Here is a 27,219-nt window from a genome sequence, read left to right on the forward strand (position 1 = left end):
TACACATTTTTTTGTACCAATACAAAACATGCTTCTATTAATTTTCACATACAGCCTAGTTTTTATTCTAGAATGGTATGAAACAGCCAATCAGTTCTTTTTGTTTTAAAAAAATATGTATGCCTCCATTTCCAAACTGTCTTTCTTTTCATATTGCCATTCTACTGAAAGACACCTCCTGAGTGCATCCAGTTCTCCTTTGAAGATGTTCACAGTGTGGATTGTAGGGCACAGCTATGTCTTCTGGAGTGAAAAGTTTGCAGAGAAAACAGATATGGTGAGAGACCTTGCTTTGCCAAATGTAGACATTAAATGGATTGGTCAGAGAGGGTTAAAGTGGCACCAATTGATGCCATTGGTGAAATCCTTCATTCAAATCCAACACCCTGACCTCATAATAGTGCACTGTGGTGGCAATGACCTAGGCACTTTGACTGGGGTAGGTCTGGAAATGCTTATGAAGGACACCTTTGCACAACTGTTTACACTTTTCCCTAAAACTGCCTTTGTGTTTTCCAACATATGCCAAAGGCAAAAATGGAACTGGTCCAATCATTTCTGTCCACAGATTGACAAAGCAAGAAAGCACGTCAACAAATCTGTTTCTGCTTTCCTCCGTGACTATGGTATGGGTGCCATTTACCACAACAACTTGCGTTATGACATGCAAGACATTTATAGAGGAGATGGTGTGCACTTCAATGATGAAGGGAACAGAGTCTTCCTCTTGAACCTTAGACTCTGCATCGGTACTTACTTGTAGGTACCACTAAAAAAATGACTTCATAAACACAACAGCTCTTTTTAGAGCTCCCTAATTTCTAAACTCTTAAATCTGCTTTTCATTTATCTATTTTTATTTTTTTACCGTACGCTTACCGTAAGCTTACCGTACGCGTACCCCGTGATTTTTTTTAAAATCAATAAATGTTTTTTTTGTACTTTTCTGTCCTTCTTTGACCCCCTTACAAATGTTAGGGGGTCTGTAACTCTCCTCATTGCCCCCTTTCCTTGTTTTCACTCTTTTTTTTCAGAGTGAAATACACAAAATGGCGGCCGCCGCTTCCTGGTTTCGGCCGATTCGAATGTTTACTAAGATCTAACAGCCAATCAGAATCGCGCTCGCGCACGCCGCCGTACGCTTACCGTAAGCGTACGGTAAGCGTACCGTAAGCGGGCTCAGATATATATATTGATTTAAAGGCTATTTTCTCAGAATCTACTGAACAGATTTACACCAAACCTACAAAAGGCACTTCCTTGACCTAGGGACTACGTCTCTGCCAAATTTTGAGTAATTCTGTTCAGCCGTTCGGGCTGTAGCTCGTTCTAAAGGTCCTATGGAAAAATGCATGGGAAAAACGCGTTTTGGGACCCCCCTTTTATCTCAGCCCCCGCTTGACGGATCCCCCCGAGACTTTCAGGGTAGGAGCGGAGCGTAGCGCCCCACCTATTTTGAGAAATTCGCGAGGATTCGTCGACCGGCGCCAAAGTTATTCAAAATAGAATGTTGAGGTTTTCCTATGGAAACGTGGTCCTAACTATAACTACCTACTGGCGACCGCCAGTAGGTAATATATATATATAATATATATATATATATATATTATATATATATATATCTATATATATTACCTACTGGCGGTTGCCAGTAGGTAGTTATAGTTAGGACCTATTTTCCATAGGAAATCCGCAACATTCTATTCCCAATAAGTCTGGTGCCGGTTGACGAATCTTCGCGAAATTTTCCAAACTTTTGGCCAGCTCCGGTCCGCTCCTATCCTGAAAGTTTTGTGGTGATTTGTCAAGCGGGGGCTGAGAAAAAAGGGGGATCCCAAAACACGTTTTCCCCATCCAATTTCCCATAGTACCTGTTGACGCAGCTACAGCCCGAACTGCTGTACGGAATTAAACCAAATTTGGTAAAGAGGTAGTCCTCAGTTCAGACTCGTGCCTTTTGCATAAATGGTGTAAATCCGTTCAGTACTTCCTGAGAAAATGAGAGTAAAAAAGATAGATGTATCTATGGCCTCGGAGGATCTGCGCACCCTACGCGCACCCTGAGCGCACCCTCTCCGAACCGAGTGTGCACCCTTCCGATCACGCGCTGAATGCTAATTGGCTATCAAGTGTCTGTCAACGTTCGAAAGCAGGAACTGTTGGCAGCCATTTAATGTCTCGGTAGAAGCGAGGCTGATTAAGTAAGGGAAATAAGTGTGTGAAAGATGTGAAGGGGGCAGGGTAGAAATACTCTGACCCTCTAGTGTTGCTTAGGGGGTACTAGAAGGAACCCCTGGGGCCCCCCTTTTTATTTTTTTAAACGGCGAAATGCGCGTCCGGCCGGAAAAAAAAAAACGAAGCGCTGGCTTTCGCGCTTCCTTAATAATTAGTCCCCGGGGTGCCAAACCCCTTGGACAAAATGCATACAAATTTAAAAGGGGGCCCCAGGGGGGCCCCCCAACAATGGCGCCCGCCACCTCCCGGGGCTTATCTGAATTATGGGGGGCTCTCAGCCCTCCAGCCTCTAGGACTGCCACCCCCGGAGCTTTATTATACATGGGTGGGGGGGCTCCAAGGCCCCCCCAAGCCTTAGGGACCGCCACCCCTCGGGGCTTTATGTCAATGTATGCGGCCCCCCCGCAGCCCCGGGGCTTGTTTTAAAAAAAAAAAAACCCTGGGGGGGGGCGGTTTGAGCCCCCCCACACCTCCCGGGGACCACCACCTCCCCGGGGCACTAATTATTTAACATAGGGGGCTTTAAATTAAGTGGGGGGGCTGCGTGGACCACCTCCTGGAGCCAATGATGGCCCTGGGGACCGCCACCCCCCAGGGCTGGCTTCTGCAGTGTCCTGGGGTGCCCACCCCAGGACACTGTTGTTTTCTATGAGAGGGCGGGAGTCTCCCGCCCTCCCATAGCAAACTTTGTTAGGATTTTCATTAGGATTTTGAAAGAGAGAGCAGGGAAACCTGCTCTCTCTTTCAAAATCCAAACGATATTGCTTTTCCACACGGGGAGCTGCATGTCAGCAGCTCCCCTTGTGAAGAAGCAATGCCGGCTCCCGAAGGACGCGGGGAGCCGGCTGGGACCGTGCGGGCATTGGGGCTCCCCCCACGGTCTCCAATGTTTTTTAATAAACCCCGGGGGATGGGGTCCCCGGGGATAATACAAATTAGTGATAGGGGCTATTTTTACGGTAAAATTAGGAGTTGCGCATCCTAACGCGTTGAGTGCACGATTTCTCTCGCGTTGGGTGCGCGGTTTCTATCGCGTTGGGTGCGCGGATCCAAGGAAAAAAAACTGACATTTTTGGGAGAAAAATATCAAGCTTAAGTGTTTCGTTCTTGAGTGGCTCTAAAAAGAGCCGTTGTGTTCATTGAGAGTTTTTGGTACTTATAAGTAAGTACCTCTACAGAGTCTAAAGTTGTTGAGGAAGACTCTGTTTCCTTCATCAGTAAAGTGTTCTCCATCTCTCCTATACATCTCTTGCATATGAAAGCGCAGATTGTTATTGTAAATGGACCCCATTCTATAGTCTCGGAGAAAAGCAGAAACAGATTTATTCACATGTTTCCTAGCTTTCTCAATCTGTGGACAAAAATGATTGGACCAGTTCCATTTCTGCCTTTGGCATATGTTAGAATACACAAAGGTAGTTTTGGGAAAAAGTGAAATCAATTCTGCAAAGGTGTCCTTCATAAGCATTTCCAGACCTACCCCAGTCAAAGTGCCTAGGTCATTGCCACCACAGTGCACTATTATGAAGTCAGGGTGTTGGATATGCATAAAGGATTTTACCAATGGCATCAATAGGTGCCACTTTAACCCTCTCTGTCCAATCCATTTAATGTCTACATTTGGTAAACCTAGGTCTTTGTGAATGCCTTTATTTTCTGCATACTGTTGGCTCCAGAAAATATATCTCTGTCCCACAATCCACACTCTAAGCATCTTGAAGGGAGGTCTGGATGCACTCAGATGGTCTCTGTAAATGAAATGGCAGTCCAAGGGAGGCGGAGGAGAGAGGAAGACAAATTGAAAGGTCCTCGAACCTTAGGTCTCCGAACCCTAATGGAAGCTGGAGTCCAGGCCGCCGGTCCGTGAAATCGTCAACGGTCTGGAAGCTGCATTCTCCACCAAATGTGGAATCTGAAATAAAAGCAAGAAATGAATCCACACAAGCAGTACTCTGTCAAGGGTAAGATAAGAGCGTTTATTGGAAAAACCAACAACGGAGTAACGTGCAGCATGGGGGCATCAGCCAAGTCACTGAGTGCCTAAAGAGGTGACGTGCTGGACAGTTTTTATAGGTCCAAACCACAGAGGATGTAGCATCATAACATACGTTGCACAAATTAAGCATAGTTCATTTGACCAATTAACAAGGGCCTAGATGGTCGCATACCATTTATGGTCCGAAAACTACTGTTGCTGGCTGCGTGACCTAAGTCTGCTTCTGGGACTTTCCACTATAATGCAAGATATAAGTCTGGTGCTTTTCCAGTTAATGATTGCAACATAATACAAATGGCCAAATACATATTGAGAAATGTTATATGCCTGTGTACATGCTGGAGCGAGCATCTTCCCTCGCCACGTATCTTGTTTATGAGCAAGCCTTGCGTTACTGAAGCTATTTCTTTATAGCAAAATAATGTTAGTGCACAGAGTTTGCCATGCTAACTTAACAGGGCCTACAAATTTACTGCATTTGGTATCACCACAGAACATAGCTTCTACAATTGCTTATGCATTGATAAAATGAGTCAGGCTTTGACACTAAAGTGCAGTACTGAAATATATAGATTTTGTGCAGTCCCCTTACCCCTTACACAGTAGTGAATGAGTTTTGGTAAACTCCTAGGGATAGTGTTGCTTGTCTAGAATCACACTGTGAGTCTGTGTGCATTTGGGAACCACTGTGAGTGAAGCATTTGGTAACATCATGTATTTGCTGACAGATAACTGTTTTAAAACCTGTCATGTTGTCAAGTTTTAGTAGCATTGGAAGCCAGTCATTGCTTATGCATTCATAAAATGAGTCAGGCTTTGACACTAAAGTGCAGTACTGAAATATGTAGATTGTGTGCAGTCCCATTACTCCTTCCAGAGTAGTGAATGAGTTTAGCTAAAGTACAAGGGATAGTGTTGGTTCTCTAGAATCACACTGTGAGTCTGTGTGCATTTGGGTAACAATCGTGAGAGAAGCATTTGCTAACATCGTGTATTTGCTGACAGATAACTGTTTTAAAACCAGTCATGTTGTCAAGTTTTAGTAGCATTAGAAGCCAGTCATTGCTTATGCATTCATAAAATGAGTCAGGCATTGACACTAAAGTGCAGTACTGAAATATATAGATTGTGTGCAGTCCCCTTACCCCTTACACAGTAGTGAATGAGTTTTGGTAAACTCCTAGGGATAGTGTTGCTTGTCTAGAACCACACTGGGGCATATTATCAAGCCAGGCGATAAAATTATCCGCTAAAATGGCGTTAATGGGCTTGATAACATGCTCTATGGAATTCCAATTGACGCCCATGTTAGATGTCCTTCACATCTAACATGGGCTTCAATTGGAATTCCATAGAGCATATTATCAAGCCCATAATCGCCTTTTTAGCGGCAGTATTCTGCCGCTAAAGTGGTGATAATTTTATCGCCTGGCTTGATAATATGCCCCACTGTGAGTCTGTGTGCATTTGGGTAACCATTGTGAGAGAAGCATTTGGTAACATCATGTATTTGCTGACAGATACCTGTTTTAAAACCTGTCATGTTGTCAAGTTTTAGTAGCATTAGAAGCCAGTCTTTGCTTATGCATTGATTAAATGAGTCAGGCTTTGACACTAAAGTGCAGTACTAAAATATGTAGACTGTGTGCAGTACCCTTACCCCTTCCAGAGTAGTGAATGAGTTTTGGTAAACTCCTAGGGATAGTGTTGCTTGTATAGAATCACACTGTGAGTCTGTGTGCATTTGGAAACCACTGTGAGAGAAGCATTTGGTAACATCATGTATTTGCTGACAGATAACTGTTTTAAAACCAGTCATGTTGTCAAATTGTAGTAGCATTAGAAGCCAGTCATTGCTTATGCATTCATAAAATGAGTTAGGATTTGACACTAAAGTGCAGTACTGAAATATGTAGATTGTGTGCAGTCCCCTTACCCCTTCCAGAGTAGTGAATGAGTTTTGGTAAACTTCTAGGGATAGTGTTGGTTGTCTAGAATCACACTGTGAGTCTGTGTGCATTTGGGAACCACTGTGAGAGAAGCATTTGAGTACTTCATATCTTTGCATACACATAACTGCCTAAAAACTTTTCCTGTTCTCAAGTTTTGGTAGAATTAAAAGGCAGTCATTGCTTATGTATTCACCCAGGAACTGTCCTTGCAATACTGTGAACATTCAGTTAATATCCAAGTAGTAACAGAGTGAGGCAGGCCTTAGCAAATGCATTGAGTCAAACACTTATCAACTATGCATGCAGTCCTCTAACCATCTACACAGTTCTCTTTCACACCTTCAATTCCCTAGTCAGTATCCATACACTTCCAGCAAATACCCTGTCACTCCCCTTGCACTCCTCTAGTGACCCATTCAGCACCATGTACTAATTCATTCACTGCGCCAAAACCCAACCACTTATCAATTCACCCAGGCACTATCTTTGCAGTACTCTAATCATTTAGTCAGTACCCAAGTACTCATACAGTGAGCCAGGCCTTAGCACATGGACTGCTTTAAACACCTATTCACTATGCATGTAGTCCTCTAACCACCTACACACTTGTCTTTCACACCTTCAATCCCCCAGTCAATATCCATACACTTCCAAGAAACACCCTGTCACTGTCTTTATACTACTCTACTGATCGATTCAGCACCATGTACTAATCCTTTCACTGTGCCAAAACCCAAACACTTATAAATTCACCCAGGCAGTGTCCTTGCTGTACTCTAATCATTCAGTCAGTACCCAAGTGCTCATTCAGTGACCAGGCCTTAGCACATGGACTGCTTCAAACGTCTGTCCAGTATGCATGCAGTCCTCTAACCATCTACACACTTGTCTTTCATACCTGCGATTCACCAGTCATTATCCATACACTTCCAGCAAACATCCTGTCACTCCCCTTGCACTCCTCTAGTGACTCATTCAGCACCATGTACTAATCCATTGACTGCACCAAAACCCAACCATTTATAAATTCACCGAGGCACTCTCCTTGTGGTACTCTAATGATTCAGTTAGTACCCAGGTACTTATGTAGTGAATCCGGACTTAGCACATGGACTACTTCAAACGTCTATCCAATATGCATGCTCTCCTCAAATCATCTATACAATTGTCTTTCACACCTTCAATTGCCCAGTCAGTATCTATATACTCTAATAAACATCCTGTCACTCCCCTTGCACACCTCCAGTGATTCATCCAGCACCATGTACTAATCTATTCACTGCGCCAAAACCCCAAAACTTAAAAGATTCATGCAGGCACTCTCCTTGCAGTACTCTAATGATTCAGTCAGTACTCAGGTACTCATGCAGTGACCCAGGCCTTAGATAATGGACTGCTTCAAATGTCTGTCTAGTATGCATGCAGGCCTCTAACCACCCACACTTTTGTCTTTCACACCTTCAATATCCCAGTCAGTATTTATACAGTTTCCGCAAACACCCTGTCACTCCCCTTACACTTCTCCAGTGACCCATTCAGCACCATGTACTAATCCATTTACTGCGCCAAAAGCCAAACACTTATAAATTCACTGAGGCACTCTCCTTGTACTTCTCTAATGATTCAGTTAGTACCCAGGTACCCAGGTTTTAGCACATGGACTACTTCAAATGACTATCCACTATGCATGCAGGCCTCTAACCATCTACACAATTGTCTTTCACACCTTAATTTGCCCAGTCAGTATCTATATACTCCAATAAACACCCTGTCACTCCCCTTGCACACCTACAGTGACTCATTCAGCAGCATGTACTAATCTATTCACTGCACCAAAACCCAAAAACGTAAAAGATTTATCCAGGCACTCTCCTTGCAGTACTCTAATGATTCAGTCAGTACCCAGGTACTCATGCAATGACCCACGCCTTAGTCCATGGAGTGCTTCAAACATCTGTCCAGTATGCATGCAGGCCTCTAGTCACCTACACATTTGTCTTTCACTTTTTCAATTAACTAGTCAGTATCTTTAAACTCCAGTAAACACTCTTTCAGTCCACTTCCACACCTCTACTGACTCATCTGGCACTATGTAGTAATCTATTTACTGCACCAAAACACACAAACTTAAAAAGATGAACCCAGGCACTCTCCTTGCAGTAGTGTAATGATTTAGTCAGTACCCAGGTAATCATGCAGTGTCTGAGGTCTTAGCTCATGGACTGTTTAAAAGTCTATCCAGTATGCATGGAGGCCTCTCGTCACCTACACACTTGTCTTTCACTTTTTTAATTAACTAGTCAGTATCTATATACTTCAATAAACACCCTGTCACTCATCTTGTAATCCTCCAGTGACTGATCCAGTACCGTGTACTAATCTATTCACTGCGCCAAAACTGAAAAACTTAAAAGTTTTACCCAGGTACTCTCCTAGCAGTAGTCTAATGATTCAGTCAGTTCCCAGGTACACATGTAGTGAACCATGCATTACCACATGGACTGCTTCAAATGTCTATGCAGTATGCATGCAGTCTTCTAACATACTATACACTTGTCTTTAACAGCTTGAATTCCCCAGTAAGTATCCATGTACTTCCAGCAAAAACCCTGTCACTCCCCTTGCACTCTTCCAGTGACTTATTCAGCACCATGTAGTAATGCATTCACTGCGCCAAAACTGAAACACTTATAAATTCACCCAGGCACGCTTCTTGCAATAGTCTAATCATTCAGTCAGTACCTAAGTACTAATGGAGTGAGGCAGGCCTTAGCACATGGATTGATTCAAACGTGTTTCCACTATGCATGGATGTCTCTAAGTACCAACACAATTGTCTTTTAGACCTTCAATTTCCCAGTCAGTATCTATAAACTCTGTCACTTCAATTGCACACCTCCACTGACTCATTTGGCACTAAGTACTAATCTATTCACTGCACCAGAACCCAAAAACTTAAAAAGATTCAACCAGTCACTCTTTTTGTAGTACTCTAATGATTCAATCAGTACTTAGGTAGTTTTGCAGTGATCCAAGTGTTACTCTATGGACTGTTTCAAATGTCTATCCACTATGCATGTAGGTCTGTAGCCACCTACACACTTGTCTTTCACACCTTCACTATCCCAGACAGTATTCATACAGTTCCCGTAAACACCCTGTCACTCCCTTTATACTTCTCCAGTGACTTATTCAGCACCACGTGCTAATGTATTTACTGCACCAAAATACAAATACTTATAAATTCACCCAGGCACTCTCCTTGCAATACTTAAAACATTCAGTCAGTATCCAAGTAATATTGAACTGAGACAGGCCTTAACATATGGATGGATTCAAACACGTATCCACTATGCATGTAGGTCTCTAATCACCTACACACTTGTCTTTCACACCATCAATATCCCAGTCAGTATCCATACACTTCTAGCAAACACCCTGTCACTCACCCAGTGTCTCTCCTTATAGTACTGTAATCATTCAGTCAGTTAGCTTGTAGTCTTTTCTAGTGTGACAGGCTTTAGGGCATGAACTGCTTCAAAGTAGTATGCACTATGCATGTAGTGTTTTAACCATCGTCACACTTGTGCTTTAGGGCTATAGTTTCTTAGTCAGTATTTATATAAAATGTGTTTGTACAGTAATAGAATAGTATAAATTTGAAAGTTATTAATATACATTTATTTGTGATTATTTTTTACAGATACTGTTCTTCACCGTTAAAATAGAGAAATCATGCCAGAAAAAAAAGAAAAAGAAAAGAACAGAGACAGGAGAATTACTTGAAGAAACATCAACCACAAGTATTGAATGAACAACATAGGGGTCGATTCCGATCCTGTATTTTTTTTTCCGTACGACTCGTATCTGTAATTTTTTCCGTACGAATCGTACAAGTCCCGTCCGACCCCTGAAGTACGATTCGTACGGGAAAAATACATATGGATCAACCCGATCCGTATAAATCGGATCGGGAAAAGTTGTACGAGACGGACCCGGACACTTTTCCGTACGAATCGTAAAAATACAGTCCGACCGTACAAGTACGATCCGGACCGGCTTTCCGATTTACGAATCGTACGGAAAACGTCCCGCACACGGAGAATGACTTTACCCGCTACGTAGCGAACTTTGTACGACTCGTATCCCGGGAAAAGTTGCTCCCGGGGTGCGAGTCGTATAGGGGTACGTGTTGTACAGGCCCCCCCATGCATATTTACGCACCTTACAATCGTACTTCCTAGGTTGTACGGAAAGTTTACCGGGTACGAGTGGTACGGAGAAAACGCTCCGTACAACGATTCGTACAGCCTTTTTCCAGGATTGGAATCGCCCCCTAATGTGGCTAAAAAGAAAAAATCTTCTGGTAAGATCACAAAGCAATTTATTAAAAATGTTTGTAGGACCAAACAGAATGTACAGAATGCTGAAACCTCTGAGAATGCTTCAACTAGAAAAAAAAATCAAAATAAGAGGAAAAGCAAAAAAGCAAATGGACAGTCAAAGGAGTCAAAGTATGGTAAAAGAAGGCAAGATCAGTATAAGGAAATACGCAAAAAAAATATTTTACAAGAGAGTAGTACATAATTTGCTGCAAGATGTGAAGAAATATAAAAAGAGAGCTCTATTTTATAAAAAGAAGAAGCATATTGAAACCATTGTTGAAAAGGCTTTTGAAGTAAAAAGGAAACTATTCATTTTAGTATTAAACAGAATTCGATCACTAGATAAACCAATCCATTTAATGAAGGCCAAAAGTAGGAGGAAAAGAGTAATTAATAGAAAAAAAAATTGTAATGTTTTTATGGGAGAATGGAAACACAGTTCCAGTTCCAGTTCAGAGCCTTTCCTTAATAAAGAGAGTTATTTACAGAGCAATAAATGATTGTATGCAGATGACACCAGTGGTCGAGGTTATGAGGTTAGAGATGGTTGTCCAATTAACAAAGAGAAAATGGTTGAAAGAAATGCAGAAGCTGATGAAGTTCTAGGGAGACGTCCTAAACACCCTGTGTACACTTAGGATTGCAGTAGTATTTGTAGTGTACGACAAGAATCTATTGATAAATTATGTAGTTTTTTACGAGCATATAGTAAAAAAAGTGTTAAACAAGAGATTAAGGTGTTGCAATGACCAGACCCTTGCAGAGTGAGAAAAAATACTGGTTTGCAAAGTCATTCTCTGGCTTGTCTTTCTAGGAAAGTTTGTCAAAGTGTTTTTCACCATTTCAGGATGTTGGCAGTACATCATACTCAAATGCAGAAGTTAGTGAGAAGATTGTATTATGCAAAAAGTCCAGCACTAAAGTTAAATGAGTTGAACAGTGCTCTTTTGCATGGGTCAGTATCAGATGTGAAGAAGGTTTGTGATGATAATGAGTTTTGTTACTTTGGTCCTCAGCAAGAGAGTGCAGAAACTGACACATTAGTAGAACAAAATGTTGAAGACAATGTAGAACCCGTGATTACAATTTTTGAGGATGAAATCACAAAGTTTAAGGTAATTTCAGGTGAAAAACCAAATGTTTCTTGTATTTGTTGTCGGTGAAGTCACTATAAAAATCAGACTAGGGGTGTCAATCTGTATTTAAAAAGTGAAATAGAAGATAATGATAAGTGGAAGGAATTTGCAAGGGTTTTGTTGGTAGAGGATTGTTTTGATTTGGGATCTGAGCAGCGTATTTGCAAATATTGTTATAACAAATTAGATGAGAATAAAATGCCTGCTAGAGCTGTTCGTAATAATCTAGAGTTGGTTGCTATTCCTTCAGAGCTGATAGATTTAAATACCTATGAGTCTATTCTCATTCAATGTGTGCACCTGTTTCAGGCTATTGTTCGTATGGAGCCTGAAACAGGTAAATTACCTCCATCAGAGTTACAAAGAGGATTGAAAGGAAGAGTTGTGTATTTACTGTTAGATTTAAGGAAAAATATTGAAACTATTGGTGTAGACCATGCAGAAAATGAACCACTAGTCATTCTAGTTAATGGTGTTCCTACTAAGAATGAACATCTGGCAAGAGTTAGTGGATGTTAGAAAAGTGCAAAAGGCATCATTTGTATCTGATAAAAAATAATGAGTACTATAGAAATGTGTTTGTAGGAGAAGAAGAAATAGATTTAGCAGAAGATACTGAAACATTAAGTGGACAAATTAAAAAAGTGGACATGTCCAGATGTGAAGAAATCTATGAACATTACAATGTACATCCACTTCATTCCAAAGAGGTGATGGGGAATACGATTGAGTTGTTCCAAATGAAAAAAGCAAGAGGAAGTCCCATGAGTGTATGGGAAGAGAGTTTGGAAGCTAGTTGTTTCCCGCAGTTGTTTCCAACAGGAAAAGGTGGACGATATGATGAACGTCCTGTGCAGATTCCTGCATCTGAATATCGGACAACAAGATTATATGCAGAAGATCCAAGATTTTGACAATGTATCCCTTATATGTTTCATCTTCTGTTTGAAAGTGACTTGTCTGGACTTTCATATGCAGTAAATCACATTTTAAAAACTGGAATGCATCTGCAAAATGTAACTGCAAAGGATTTTATGGATAAAGTGCATCAGAGAGATGATTATTTAGAATCTCAGTTGATTAATCTGATGGCCTGTCAGCGTGGGACTAATGAATATTGGTACCGTCATCATGGAGAACTGAAATGTATGCTACGGAACTTGTGAACTCCTATATGGTTTGTTACACTAAGCTGTGCTGAGTATGCTTGGGATGAATTACTTGAATTTCTTCGAGAGGCAAATTCCAATATAAAAAATATTGAATACAAGACACCTGGAAAATTGTGCTCTTTGGATCCTGTTCATGTATGCAGATATTTCAATCATAGATGTGAAGCTATGATGTCTTTCATCTGCAATAAAAAGAATCCTCCTCTTGGAGAAGTTGTGGATTTATTTTGGAGAAAGGAGTATCAAGCAAGAGGTGCTCCTCATATACATATGTTGTTATGGATCAAGGACGCCCCCAAATTTGGAACAGATTCAGATGAAACTGTTTTGTCTTTCATTGAAGATTATGCCACATGTGCTGTACCGAATAGCAGAGAAGATAAAAATTTAAACAACAAGTCTTATGATTCCAAATCCATAGGTGTGGAAAATACTGTTGACGAAAGTTCAAGTCAAAGGATACGTTCTATACCAAATGTCGTTTTGGATTTCCACGTCCTGTATTATCCAAAGGAAGAGTGAACAGTTTTATGTCAGCTATGCGACATAACATCACAAGAAAGTCTCCAAAAAATACCTACAACTTAAGAAGAAGCGAAGAATCAAAATACATAATGACTACAATCCAGTTATTTTATACATGTGGAACGTTAACATGAATGTTCAGTATGTTGCGGACAATTCCATTGCTGTAGCTCGATATGTAACGTCCTACATTACTAAATCAGAAAAGACGGAACTGAAAGAAATGTGGGAAGAGATTTCTCACGAGAAGACTCTAAGTAAGAAATTATACAGTTTCAGTTTGAAGATGTTATCGCATCGTGAAATTGGAGCATATGAATGCTCAGATCGGTTATCATCTGCAAGTCTATATTCCAAAAGTAGAAGAATCATTTGGGTGGGTCTAGGTCTTGCAGCAATGCGAAATCGGGTACTGAAATCTGTTCAAGAAATTGAATATTTAGCAGAAAAAGAATCATAAAGTACAGACATTTTGAAAACGAATATGTTGGACATTACCCAAACAGAAGTCATCATCTTGAGAACATGTGTCTCTATGAAGTGCTGCAAAACTACACTTTTAAACGGAATACTACAGAGAACATCAATGATGGAAAATATGCAGTGATTGGTTCCGAAGGATGTCTGGTGAAACAAAGGAAAGGAAATTTAATTAATCACAGGAAACTGAGTTGCGACACTGCTGACAAAAGGGAATTTTACTATTTAGCCCTTTTGCAAATGTTCAAACCGTGGCGTTCAGAACTGGAATTACTTGGAGATTTCCAGAGCTATGAAGATTCATTTAATGCTTGTTAAGATAGCATACAATGCAGTGCTTTTGCAAATTATGTGAAAATGTTGAATTATGAAATTGATCAAGAAGCTACAATTGCAACTGAGATTGCTAGAGACAGTTCTCAAGAGAGTCAAAGTTCTGCTGCACTGAGTCAAGATCCACTAGGAGAACCAATTGTTGAAAATGAAGCAGCGATTGCCATGAATGAAGTGGAAACAGCAATGTATCAAGCTCAAGAAGATGTAATACAGTTAGGAAACTTGGAAGAACAAATAAATGTTGAACAGAAACAAATATATCAACAAGTGAAAGAGCAGATTGACCATGGATTACTTCATGAAAAGAAAGGGTGCTCATGTACATCATTTCAACCTATCCCAATGTATGTGAGTGGTCAAGCTGTAACAGGAAAAAGTTTCTTAATTAAAGTAATTACAAGTTATCTGCAGACAACAACTGAGTCACATTTGTCTTGTGTTGTCACTGCTCCAACTGGGTTGGCAGCACATAACATTAAAGGAATTACTTTACATTGTTTACTAATGCTACCAGTAGAGCATGAGATCAAATTGGAATACCACAAGCTATCTGGAGAAGCTTGTTGTGAAGTTTCAAGAGTCTTGAAGACAATGAAACTTCTCATTATTGATGAGGTAAGCATGGTCTCAAACTTGATGCTTGCCTTTGTGCGTTTAACAATGCAGCAAATTCTTAAAACAGAGTATGACGTGTTATTTGGAGGAAAACATGCCATCGTTTTTGGAGATCTACTGCAACTGACTCCGGTAAAAGTACAACCGGTATCTAAAACACTTGCACATGAAGGTACCAGAAAGTCTCTTGGTAGTGTTGGTAATGTGAACATTTGGACTTATTTTGAATACAAAGAAATTACAACAAATATGCGACACGCAAATGATGCTGAATATGGAAGTATTGTGGAGAAGTGTGGCTCAATGGTTAGAGCGACAGACCCTGATGCAGAGGTCTGGCCCGGGACCAGGGTTCAATTCCCCGCCTCGGCGGGTCTTGGGCTCAAAATTCCACGGACCTGACAATTCTCACCTCGGTGCCTATTGCAATCATGGAGTCCCACTATGAAACTCTGGGCAATAGCTTGCTTAATCTCCACAACGGCCCCCACAACACTAAGGATGCCTGGCCTCCACCTTGGGGGTGCCCAGGAGTGGACACCTCACAGGGAAAGCCAGGATGGATTCCACAGCAGTATTCGTACAAACGCCTTGAGACCCTTGCGGGTGAGTAGTGCGCTATACAAGTATCAATTTACATTTACATTTACATTCTTTAAGATATAACAATTGGAATTCTGACAGAACATGGCAAACAAGCTTTGGAGAGTCGATTACTTTGCAATTTGTTTCCAAATGAAAATGTAGTTCCTGAGAAAGTGTACATGAAAATTGCAGAAAATAAATCAGTGATCTGCTTAATGCCAACACTGCGCGAGTGTTCTATATTCAACGAAGAACTATTGAAACTGGAAAATGAAGAAATTATAAAAATGGAAGCCATCGATAAAAAAGAGCATGAAGAAATCACTATTATTTTGACGGGAAAGTTGAAAACAAAACTGGATTCTTTAGAAAAAAAAATATCTAAAACAGCTGCTTCAGAAAAGACACTATATGCATGTGTAAACTGTCGGGTAATTTTAAGGCGTAATTTGGATGTAGAAAAAGGTTTAGTTAATGGAGCATGGGTAAAGTGGTGGATTTTGTTAATTATCAGAAAAAAGAAGGAATTGAATTTTTTTAAAATTAAATTTGATCAGATTAAAGAAGTTAAAGAAATTGGTTGTTGACCAGTTCATTTTTTGCTTGTTAAAGATTTATATGTCCGTAGGAAACAATTTCCATTTTCTCTGGCATATGCAGTGACTATTCATAAATCTCAAGGATTAAGTGTAGACAGTGCATTGGTGAACATTGGATCTACCGTATTTAAAGAGAGTATGGCATATGTTGCTTTGTCGCGAGTCAGAACATTATCTGATTTGTTTTTGATTGATTTTGATGAGACAAAGGTTACTGCAGATGCAAACTGTGTAAAAGAGTATAATAGGTTAAGAAGGGTGCATGCTCCCAATTTAGGTCAATATCCTGTATTTGAAAAGCGTGTGGTTGGCCGAAAAAGAAGGTTTGAGAATATCTGTACTGAAGATGTAGAGAAGGGAAAAGAACAAAATAATGTTGTGATTGCAAGTAAAAAGAAAAAGGACACTGTTGATGAGATTGTTGGTTATCAGTTTGAAAATAGTTCAGGTGTCAACTGCTATGCTAATGTAGTGGTCAATGTTGTTTTTTATCTTGAAGGTTTGCAAGAACAAATTATGCAGAATCGGCAAAAAAGATTTTGTTCCCTGTTGCATTCTGTTATGAAAAATTGACAACAGATACAAATAAAATACAATCTGTTTCAGATGTTCGTAATTCACTCTCTGAGGAATTTATTATTATAATTTAATAGGATTATCATTGGACAATTTACATAAAAAGGAGTGCAAAAATACCATTTGGCCTCAAGGAAAGGTATATGTTTGAATTATGGACTTTTTCGTGCTCATTGACTCAGTGAATATTTTAAAGCGACAACATTTACAGTTTTTATAAGTTAAAGTTATGAAATTGTGTTAGCCATTAGCATTTCATATGTGTGATTTGTATTTTCTGGTATTTTACTGAGAATAGCATGTTGGGTTTTTTTAAACAATGTTTTTGATTGTTTTTTTTTTTGCCCGCTGTTAAGTGATGAGTACGATTGAAATCACTATTTCTAGTGAAATTCAATATATTCTGAGAACAGCAAAAAAGGCAAGCAAATTACTTTGTTCAAATTATGCTGTGTTGTAAAAAATTTATTCTTACATGTTATAACTATTTTTTCTTTTCTTTCACAGATCCTAATTCTAAAATAAGCAATGTATCCCAATTTACAAAATCTGAAAAAATTGAGTACCATTTTTAATTTCTATTACTGTGAAGGTAAGTTTAACTAAGTATTAATATGCAGAATGGACAGATCTGCAAGAAGTTACAAAGTTTGAACACGTTTTTAAAAACACTCTGTTTATACCTATGTAGTTTTGAAATCTCTCTGTTATCGGATGTCATGTGACCTCCAAAAAACAGATTTGAGTGGTTCATAATATTTCCCATTGTACCTATTGAAGGACCGCAATCATTTCAATCATTCTTCTTTGAGCATCTTTGCAGACAAAACTCTGTGATTACCTTCTATCATTCGCAATCAATTTTAAAAACTGAAATATGTCACTTTTTGTAACATAGTTATTGCGCAAGACACTCTTTCATATTTACAAAGAGAGGAAAAGGCACTCTGTACTTTTTCTACTCCATGTAAATACAACCTCATCATACACACCACTTTGCGTTGAAAGGGTGTTCTATAATTGTTGTTGTGCGTGATTGCACTGAATACTCATAGAACAAGACACATCTCCAGATTTATCAGAAATCATAAATCTCGATATGTGTGGTGAATGCTGCACCATTCTCCAATTGGTGTAGGAAAGCACAACAAGGAGAATTGTTTTCATTTCTCCTCATTTTTTAATCTTCAATGCATGCTAAAATGTTCAGCATACACTGAAGGAGAAAAATGTGTTTTCTGATTGTTTTTGTGCAGGAAGGTGTGTCTTCCTGCACAAAAACAAACACCACATGACACAGATATCCTTGCACCATTGTGCAAGGGTGCCTGTGTCACCACATGGCTGCAGTTTAAGCAGCCGTGCAGAGAGAAGCATAGATTTGCAACATATTTATGTACATATCTTGCATCCCTGTGCTTCGGAAGTACTACAGCACACTGCAGTTAATGAGGTCACTGTGTGATGCTGCAGCACTTCCTCATAGTTCTGCACTTTTAGATTCACCATACGCTACTAATGCATTCATTCAGTCAATTACATACTACGCATACATTCATCTAAACTTTCACACACTAACAAACAAATATAGCTCTTTTTTTAAACCAGGAAAGTTAGGTCTTAGAAGAACTTTTTTTTTCTTCTTTTTTCTTTTATATTCTTTTTGGGTTTTTTGAACAATTTTGAATTTTTTTGGTTTTTCTTGAAAAAAAAGGAAAAAACAGAACTGGAGGAACAAAACAATGAACTTCAGGGAAAAAAAACTAGCAATGATGACTCTCTTTCTTTCGGCAGATAAGATCAATTGACTGCTCTCCATAGCATAATACAGCATTGCATTTTATGCAGAGCACTTTTAGGGATTGAAACTGTGGACGGATGTCCAAATTTTGCACAGAAGGATCCACCCTTGAAGTGCTTGGCTGCAATGTATCTGATGGAGCAGGAACAACTCTCATTCTGCGGCATTCCTCCCGAGCAAGGTTCACCGGATGGAGGGTCCTCAGATGCTTCATCATACTTGCTGTTCTGCAGGAATATTTTTTGCTCGGATCCCCACGGGACAGCACTCTCTGGCAGATCTTGCAGGTTACTAAGGTGGCATTGGTTTTCGTTTGCCCCTCAGGAAAGGTGAAAAATTTCCACACCACAGATGAATATCTTGGTGGGCGTGGTGGTTTTTCCAAAAAATCATCCTCAGATGAAAAGAGGAGACCCTGGAGATGCCTGCTGCCCTGAAGCCATTGTTTTAAAAAAAAAGTTAGAGCTAAGTGTAAACTTAGTCCAAAAAAGGTTCTTCTCTGCAAAGAGTTGCTCCTCCAAAGAAGGTCAAAGAAGAATGATTGAAATGGGTGGGGTCTTTCAATAGTTAGAATAGGAAGTGTAATGAACCAATCAAATCTCTTTTTTTCAGGTCACATGAGATCCGCGCACCGTGCGCATAGGCAGCACGCACCGAGCGCGCATCCGCGAAATTGAATTTAAAAGGAATATAGGATTAGAAGTAAAGATATATTACTTTTATGAGTAGTTTAGAGTTTGTCTTCAATTAATATTCACATGAAATACATATATATATGTTTTTATAAATGTAAAATATTTCACGGGATTCGCGCACCCACCACGTCATACACGCACATGACGTATCGCGGAAGCGCGCAAGCGTCACGTAAAGTGCATCGTACGTGTCACGTATAGGCTTGAAGTCGCGTACCAGTCACATAACAATCGCGAACCAAAATACGTACCCAACGCATACCGTACGTGAATGCTTTTGTGCAGGGATCGAGAAAGGTGCGCATAGGGTGCGCGAATCCCCCCAAAAATAAATAATAAAGTATTGACAATATAGTTTAAAAAATATTTTACAAAATATATTTAAATATTTTTTCAAAGTTTACATTTAAAAAAAAAACTTTAAAAACAAATAACATTTTTTATTTTTTAAAATAATTAATTGTAAAAATAAGTTTAAAAAAGGGTGATAAAAAAATATTTTAAAAAACATGTCATGAGTGATGTAATATGTGACATCATCAGCAGTGCATTGCGGGGGCACGAGTTATAGTTAGCTGACCTAACTATAACGGGGGAATTTCTAGGGTTTTGTACAAGGGAAATGTCCAGCTAACTATAACACCCCTGAAACCTATGGTTCTTTCAGTGAATATATATATATATATAGACAGATAGATATAGATATATAGACATGGAGACATATATGTATATAAAGTCCAGTTTGTGTTCCCAGGGGGCGCAAATGTATTTGCATTTATTTGTAAATGGAAATGGTCTGGAAGCGCGACTTTCTTTGTTTAGACTGTATTCATCAAGCAGCTAAAGTGAATAGAAATGTATGGCAACTGTAATTCTTGGTGCCCTGGTGGCGGGGTCAAGGACATGGCTAAGTGACTAAAAAGAATAAAATGTTCTGTAAATATTTGTGTTCACCTTTAGCCACCTGCCTATAAAATAATGCACATACCTTAAATGAAAAATAAATGCAACTAAGTTAAATTGGGAACACATTGTTTTATGTTGTGAAACCTCAGTTGGTTAATGTGATCACTGCAGATGTCCAACTGTGTGACCAGAGAGTCACACAATTGAATCCTGGTTGGCGCATTGCATACTAGTGACTTGTGCATTTATAACGCCGTAACACAAAGCACTGTGAATATGCAAGTCATTATTTAAAAATTGTACTGCACAAAGTATCAGTATGGCTACTGGAGTTATGCAGCACGGTAGGGCAAAATTATGCAGCATGGATTCCTAAATTATTCAGCAAAATATACAGCTTACTATGGCTCTTTTTGGAATAGTATTACTTCGTTATGTTGTCAGTTTTGCACATGCTAACACTGTCTGGGCAAAGGTTTCTACTAATTAGTATCAGTATTGCACCCAAATACAGCAAAAAGCAACAAAAAGGTGACCAGTCAAACTTTGCAATGACCTTCCACTGCGCCGCAACATGTATTGTTGCATTTTTAGTAGCTTTTTATCAGTTTCTGCCATAAACACATTTTTTTGGGTTAAAATTTGAAGATTATTCAGCAGATGGTGGATTATGTGGCAAATTCATAATTATGTGGAACATTCTGTAGCCCCAAAATTGCATATTTCCAAGGGTTCTGAGCATAAGGTAGGCTGCCCAAAATGATTTAGTATTTCAGATAAAACAAGTGCTTTCAAAGAATACCTTTTAGTAATGGGTAATACACTGTACCTAGTGCAAACAATTTTATAAGCCAATTAAAAGTAAACTTGCCAAAAACTAAACACCCCTAGATCACCTCTAAAAAATACATCTTTGTCATCATGAAGCTTCAAGTGACTCCATAAATTAAAGCCTGTACTCGGTTCCAAGCAGCCTTTACATATGGCAATGAACCAGTTGCAACATTCACCTTACTTTCAGGTAGCAAGTGTAAAACCTGCTTCTTCATTAATTCTCTCTCAATGGATAGTGTCAAAGAGATGGCCCAGAGAAGAGGGTGCTATGTGGGTCATTTTTCATGTATAAATGGTCAGACACTGCTTCCTCATGTAGTTCCCCATAGTAAGGTGAATAATTTTTTGCAAACGGCCATCACTGTGCCGGTGCAGTAACACAGGGGCTATGCACCCAAGTTATATCTGTGTTACTAGGAAAAAGATGGGTGTGATCCCTCATTCTTGATAGCAAAGGTCCAATGCAACAGGGGGCGAGATGTGGGTGTCCCCTCCCATTTTTTATGCAAGGAGGCCTGCTTTGGAACTCAGGCCCAGGAGGGATAGAAAGTAGAATGGGCAGAAGAGTAGGTAACATTTGTGTACCAGATGCAGTGTCAAAGGAGCCCTTGGGTTGATGGGCCTCCTAAATCCCAATTAGTATGATTTTAATATCCTTCCTTGCTTACGTTAGGACCCAGTGCACCACTGCTGTGCCAGTGCTGCTCTGGGCCTTGGATCAATGGCCCGAGAGAGGGGCAAATTGAAGCAGGGGTACAAACTCGCTTAGGCTATAGAAGAGATCGCACAGTGGAAAATGGGGCTAGATGAAGGACAATATCTTCAACAATGGCAGAGGATACTGCCCTCTTCGCCAGGCAGTTGTTCTCATTACCGAAGCAGGTGCAATGGCACCAGGGCCAAGAGTTTGAGAAGCCCACCACATAACAATTATGATTACCTTAATTTACAAAAGAGGATTGGAGGCTCATATTCATTTCTAGAATTAGAGCTGAGGGCACCCTTGCTGCTCTCAGCCCTAGTGGTGGGCAACATGTGGAATACCATTTTATTCTGAAAGAGACAGAGAATCTGTTTCAAGATTGGAGTGATGGCCAAGCATGGTGGGGAAGGGGTGAAAGAGGCAAAGGACCCAGTCTGCTACTCAGTGCAACAGGTGCAGTTGCATTGGGACCCAGGAGTGTGAGGGGCTCACAACACCTAAATTATAGGTAGTAATGTTTTTGCTTTCTTTGTATGTATTTTAACTTTCTTTCTCTATGCTGAATAAAGATGCTTTGATTGTTTGATTGCTTGATATATTTGCTCCTTTATAAGGCTTGCATTCAGTGCGGATTATACCCCCTGAAATGTCAAGCCCACTCCCTGCATTCAGACCTGATCCTTCCACTCTCCCAAGTACTCGCATAAAGTTTTAGATGGGGGCTCAAAGCCAACATTTTTGAAGACCTCTGATTGATCGATCGATCGATCTATCTATCTATCTATCTATCTATCTATCTATCTATCTATCTATCTATCTATCTATCTATCTATCTATCTATCTATCTATCTATCTATCTATCTATCTATCTATCTATCTATCTATCTATCTATCTATCTATCTATCTATCTATCTATCTATCTATCTATCTATCCATCTATCCATCTATCCAGTAACCCTCTTTATGACTGAGGCACAACAATCTATGTGTTTTGGCTCCCACGAACCTTGTTCACGCAGAAAAAATAGTGATAATATATTTATTAGCTACTGGCGGTCGCCAGTAGGTAGATATAGTTAGGACCTATTTTCCATAGGAAATCCGCAACATTCTATTTGGAATAACGTTGGCGCTGATTGACGAATCTTCGCGAAATTTTTCAAACTTTTGGCCAGCTCTGGTCCGATCCTATCCTGAAAATTTCACCGTGATTCGTCAAGTGGGGGCCGAGAAAAATGGGGGTCCCAAAACGCGTTTTCCCCATGCAATTTCCCATAGGACCTCTTGACGCAGCTACAGCCCGAACTGCTGAACAGAATTACACCAAATTTGGCAAAGAGGTAGTCCTCAGTTCAGACTTGTGCCTTTTGCTGAAATGGTGTAAATCCGTTCAGTAGTTTCTGAGAAAATTAGAGTTAAAAAGATAGATATATCTATGGCCTCGGAGGATCCGCGCACTCTCCCCGCACCCAGAGCGCACCCTGCCGTGCACGAGCTGTATTCTAAATGGCTGTCAACACTCCAGATCAGGAAGTGTTGGCAGCCATCTTGTGCCTCGGTAGAACCGAGGCACAAGAAACCTAAAAAACAAACGCGAAAAATGCAATAAGGGGGCAGGGTAGAAACACCCTGACCCCCTAGGCCTGCTCAGGGGGTCCCACAAGAATCGGCGAGATTCGCGCCCCACAGCACGAATTTCGGCTGAAAAAAAAAAAATCAGTGCTGGCTCCCGCGCTGAATATTCTAATTTTCCCCCAAGGGCCAAATCCCGGGGGCATAATTAAAAAAAAGTGTGGGGGACCCCAATCCCCCCCACACTGGCCCGGGGACCACCACCCCCTGGGGCTCCAAGATTGTATATGCGGGGGGGCTCACAGCCCCCCTGAGGCCCCGGGGACCGCCACCCCTGAGGCTTCATTACCATAGGTGAGGGGGCTCACAGCCCCCCAGCCCCGGGGACTGCCACCCCCTGGGGCTTAAAATGATTTGATGTGGGGGGCTCTCAGGCACCCCAGCCCTGGGGACCGCCACCACCCGGGGCAACTTGTACATGTTGGAGGGCCCCCCTCCCCTCCTGGAACATTATATTGGCCCTGGGGACCGCCACTCCCCAGGACCAGCTCCTGCAGTGTCCCGGGGTGCCCACCCCCAGGACACTGCTGTTTGCAATGGCAGGGTGGGAGCCTTCCGGCTCCTACCCTGCCATTGCAAACTGCTTTGCTTCATTGAAGCGAGCGCAGGTAAACCTGCTCTCGCTTCAATGAAGCAAAGCAGATTGCTTTTCCACATGGGGAGCAGCATGTTAGCTGCTCCCCATGTGGAAAAGCAATGCCGGCTCCCGCAGGAGGCGGGGAGCTGGCTGGGACCGTGGGGGGATTGGGAGGGGGGCCACGCGGCCCCCCTCTCCATTAAATAAAAAATGAAATAATAAAAAAAAAAACAATGGCCGGCCCCGGGGATGGGGTCCCGGGGCCTTAAAGTGGCCAGAGGAGGGGTGCTACGCAGCCCCTCTCCATAAAAAATGTTTAAAAAAAGGCCCATGCCCCAGGGATGGGGTCCCCGGGGCAAATTATGGCCTCGGGAGGGGGGCCACGCCGCCCCCTTCCTGATTTGTTTTTTCAAACATAAAAATTGGGGTCAGGCCCTGGGGGATGGGGTCCCCAGGGCCAAAAAAATAGAAAAAGAAGGGGGGCTCCACAGCCCCCCTTCTACAAAAAAGAAGGAAAAAAAAATGGGATGGGCCGGAGGTCACGCCCCCTCCTTACACCACTCTGCAAACGCGCACCCTGGTACGTTTGCAGAGGGGAAACTAGCCCACCAGGAACCTCCAATATGCACCAGGGGGCTGAGTTGCAGAGAGGTGTAATGAGCCCACGCCCCTTTTTACACCTCTCTGCAATGCAGCTCCGTGGTGCTTACTGGAGGTACCTGGTGGGCTAGTTGGCCGCTAGGGGACCTCAGGATTCAAGGGGACTTAATCCCCCAACTTAAAACGCGCCACGGGGCGCATTTGCACAGTGGTGAAGATAGGGGGCGGGGGCCTGAGGTGATACTGTGCAAACACGCCCTGTGGCGCGTTTTAAGTTGGGGAATTCATTCCTCTTCAATCGAGAGGTCACCTAGGGGCCAACTAGCCCACCAGATACCTCCAGTAAGCACCACGGAGCTGCTTTGCAGAGTGTTGTAAAGAGGGGCGTGGCCTCTGAACACCTCTCTGCAACGCAGCTCCCTGGCACATACTGGAGGTACCTGGAGGGCAAGTTGGCCGCCAGGGGACCTCAGGATTCAAGGGGACTTAATCCTCCAACTTAAAACATGCCACGGGGCACGTTTGCACAGAGGTGAAGGTAGGGGGCGGGGCCTGAGGTGATATGTGTGCAAACACGCCCTGTGGCGCGTTTTAAGTTGGGGAATTAATTCCTCTACAATCCAGAGGTCCCCTAGGGGCCAACTAGCCCACCAGGTACCTCCAGAAAGCGCCACGGAGCTGCGTTGCAGAGTGTTGGAAAAAGGGGCGTGGTCTCTGAACAACTCTCTGCAATGCAGCTCCCTGACGCATACTGGAGGTACCTGGTGGGCTAATTGGCCCCCAGGGGACCGCAGGATTGAAGAGGAATTAATTCCCCAACTTAAAACATGCCACAGGGCATGTTTGCACACGTCACCTCAGGCCCCGCCCCCTTCCTTTACCATTGTACAAATATTCCTCTAAAATCATCCGAACTAAGAATTCCGATTTACTCACCTGTTATCAGGAGAGAACCCAGGACTGCATTTTTTAGCCCAGCACTGACCCTGAAAAATAATTCTAAGCGTACCTACCAGTAACTTGTACTTCCTTCCATAGGAATCCATTGTGCGGTTTTCAGCAGAAAAGTTTCTAAGTGTCCATTTTTGAAACATACAAATATTCCTCTAAAATCAGATGAACTACGAATTCCGATTTACTCCCTTGTTATCAGGAGAGAACCCAGGGCTGCATCTTTTAGACCAGCACTGACCCTGAAAAGTAATTCTAAGCGTACTTACCAGTAACTTGTATTTCCTTCCATAGGAATCCATTGTGTGGTTTTCAGCAGAAAAGTTTCTAAGTGTCCATTTTTGAAACGTACAAATATTCCTCTAAAATCAGCCAAACTACGAATTCCGATTTACTCACCTGTTATCAGGAGAGAACCCAGTGCCTCTTCTTTTAGACCAGCACTGACCCTGAAAAGTAATTCTAAGCGTACTTACCAGTAACTTGTATTTCCTTCCATAGGAATCCATTGTGTGATTTTCAGCAGAAAAGTTTCTAAGTGTCCATTTTTGAAACGTACAAATATTCCTCTAAAATAAGCCAAACTACGAATTCCGATTTACTCACCTGTTATCAGGAGAGAACCCAGTGCCTCTTCGTTTAGACCAGCACTGACCCTGAAAAGTAATTCTAAGCGTACTTACCAGTAACTTGTATTTCCTTCCGTAGGAATCCATTGTGTGCTTTTAAGTAGAAAAGTTTCTAAGTGTCTATTTTTACGAACTAAAAAAAATATTCCTAAAAAATCATCTGTATGACTTAAACACATTCTTTCAACTGCTTACAGGAGATTCACCTGTGCTGGATCCAGGATCCACCACTGAGTAAGAAAAAGTAACGATAACAGTACTTACCTGCTAAGTGAATTTTTTGCCATAGGATAACATTGGTGATTGTATGTGAAAAGATTTCTGTCAACTTTTAAAATACAATAATAATCCTTAAAAATCACTACTGTAACCAAAACGCTTTTACTCAACTGTTTACAGGAGATGTCCAAGGACTGAATCTATATCCAGTCCTGTGGTTAGAAAAGTAATCCATAAAGTATCTAATTGCATTAGACTAGAAATTCACATTGAGCTCAATGTTGCTTTGTGTTTGAAATTGTGTTGCCCATTGCAACAACTGTAACTACTGTACTTAAAAGTCTATTGCCTATTTGCAAAGTATTTGAACTAAAGTAATTCATTCTGAGAAAGTATATTTTGTATTGTAATGTATAATGTAATTAAAAAAATAAAATATCTAAAAATAAACAGTTTAAACAAAGTAGTAAATCAGTATAAAAAAAATCAGTGTAACAATTAATACATTAAAAATTGTCATTTACAAAACCTTTGAAATTCACTAGAAAAAACCATAGGTTTCAGGCCTGATATAGTTAGGAATAAGCATTTAAAAAACCTTTGAAATTCACTGAAAAAACCATAGGTTTCAGGCCTGATATAGTTAGGAATTACCATTTAAAAAACCTTAGAAATTCACAGAAAAAACAATAGGTTTTAGGGGTGTTATAGTTAGCTGGACATTTCACTCGAACAAAACCATTGAAATTCCTCCGATATAGTTAGTTGTACTAACTACATCTCGCGCACCCGCAATCCACTGCTGATCATGTCACATATTACATCATTCATGACATGGTCAGTGACATCACTGATGACATCTCAAATGACATCACTAATGACATCACTGATGATATCATCCACGTGACAGTCAGATACACCTCATCATACACTAGTATAACCTTTCATCACTCACTGTAAAATAGAGAGTGCCAGATTTAAAACCATTGACTCACCAATACAAGTTTCTAAACACCCACTCAGTGATTCCTAGATCTATACACACATCTAATCACTTACCTATATATTCACTCATACAT

Source organism: Triturus cristatus, chromosome 8 (genome assembly GCF_964204655.1).
Source record: "Triturus cristatus chromosome 8, aTriCri1.1, whole genome shotgun sequence".
In the NCBI taxonomy this organism is placed as follows: domain Eukaryota; kingdom Metazoa; phylum Chordata; class Amphibia; order Caudata; family Salamandridae; genus Triturus; species Triturus cristatus.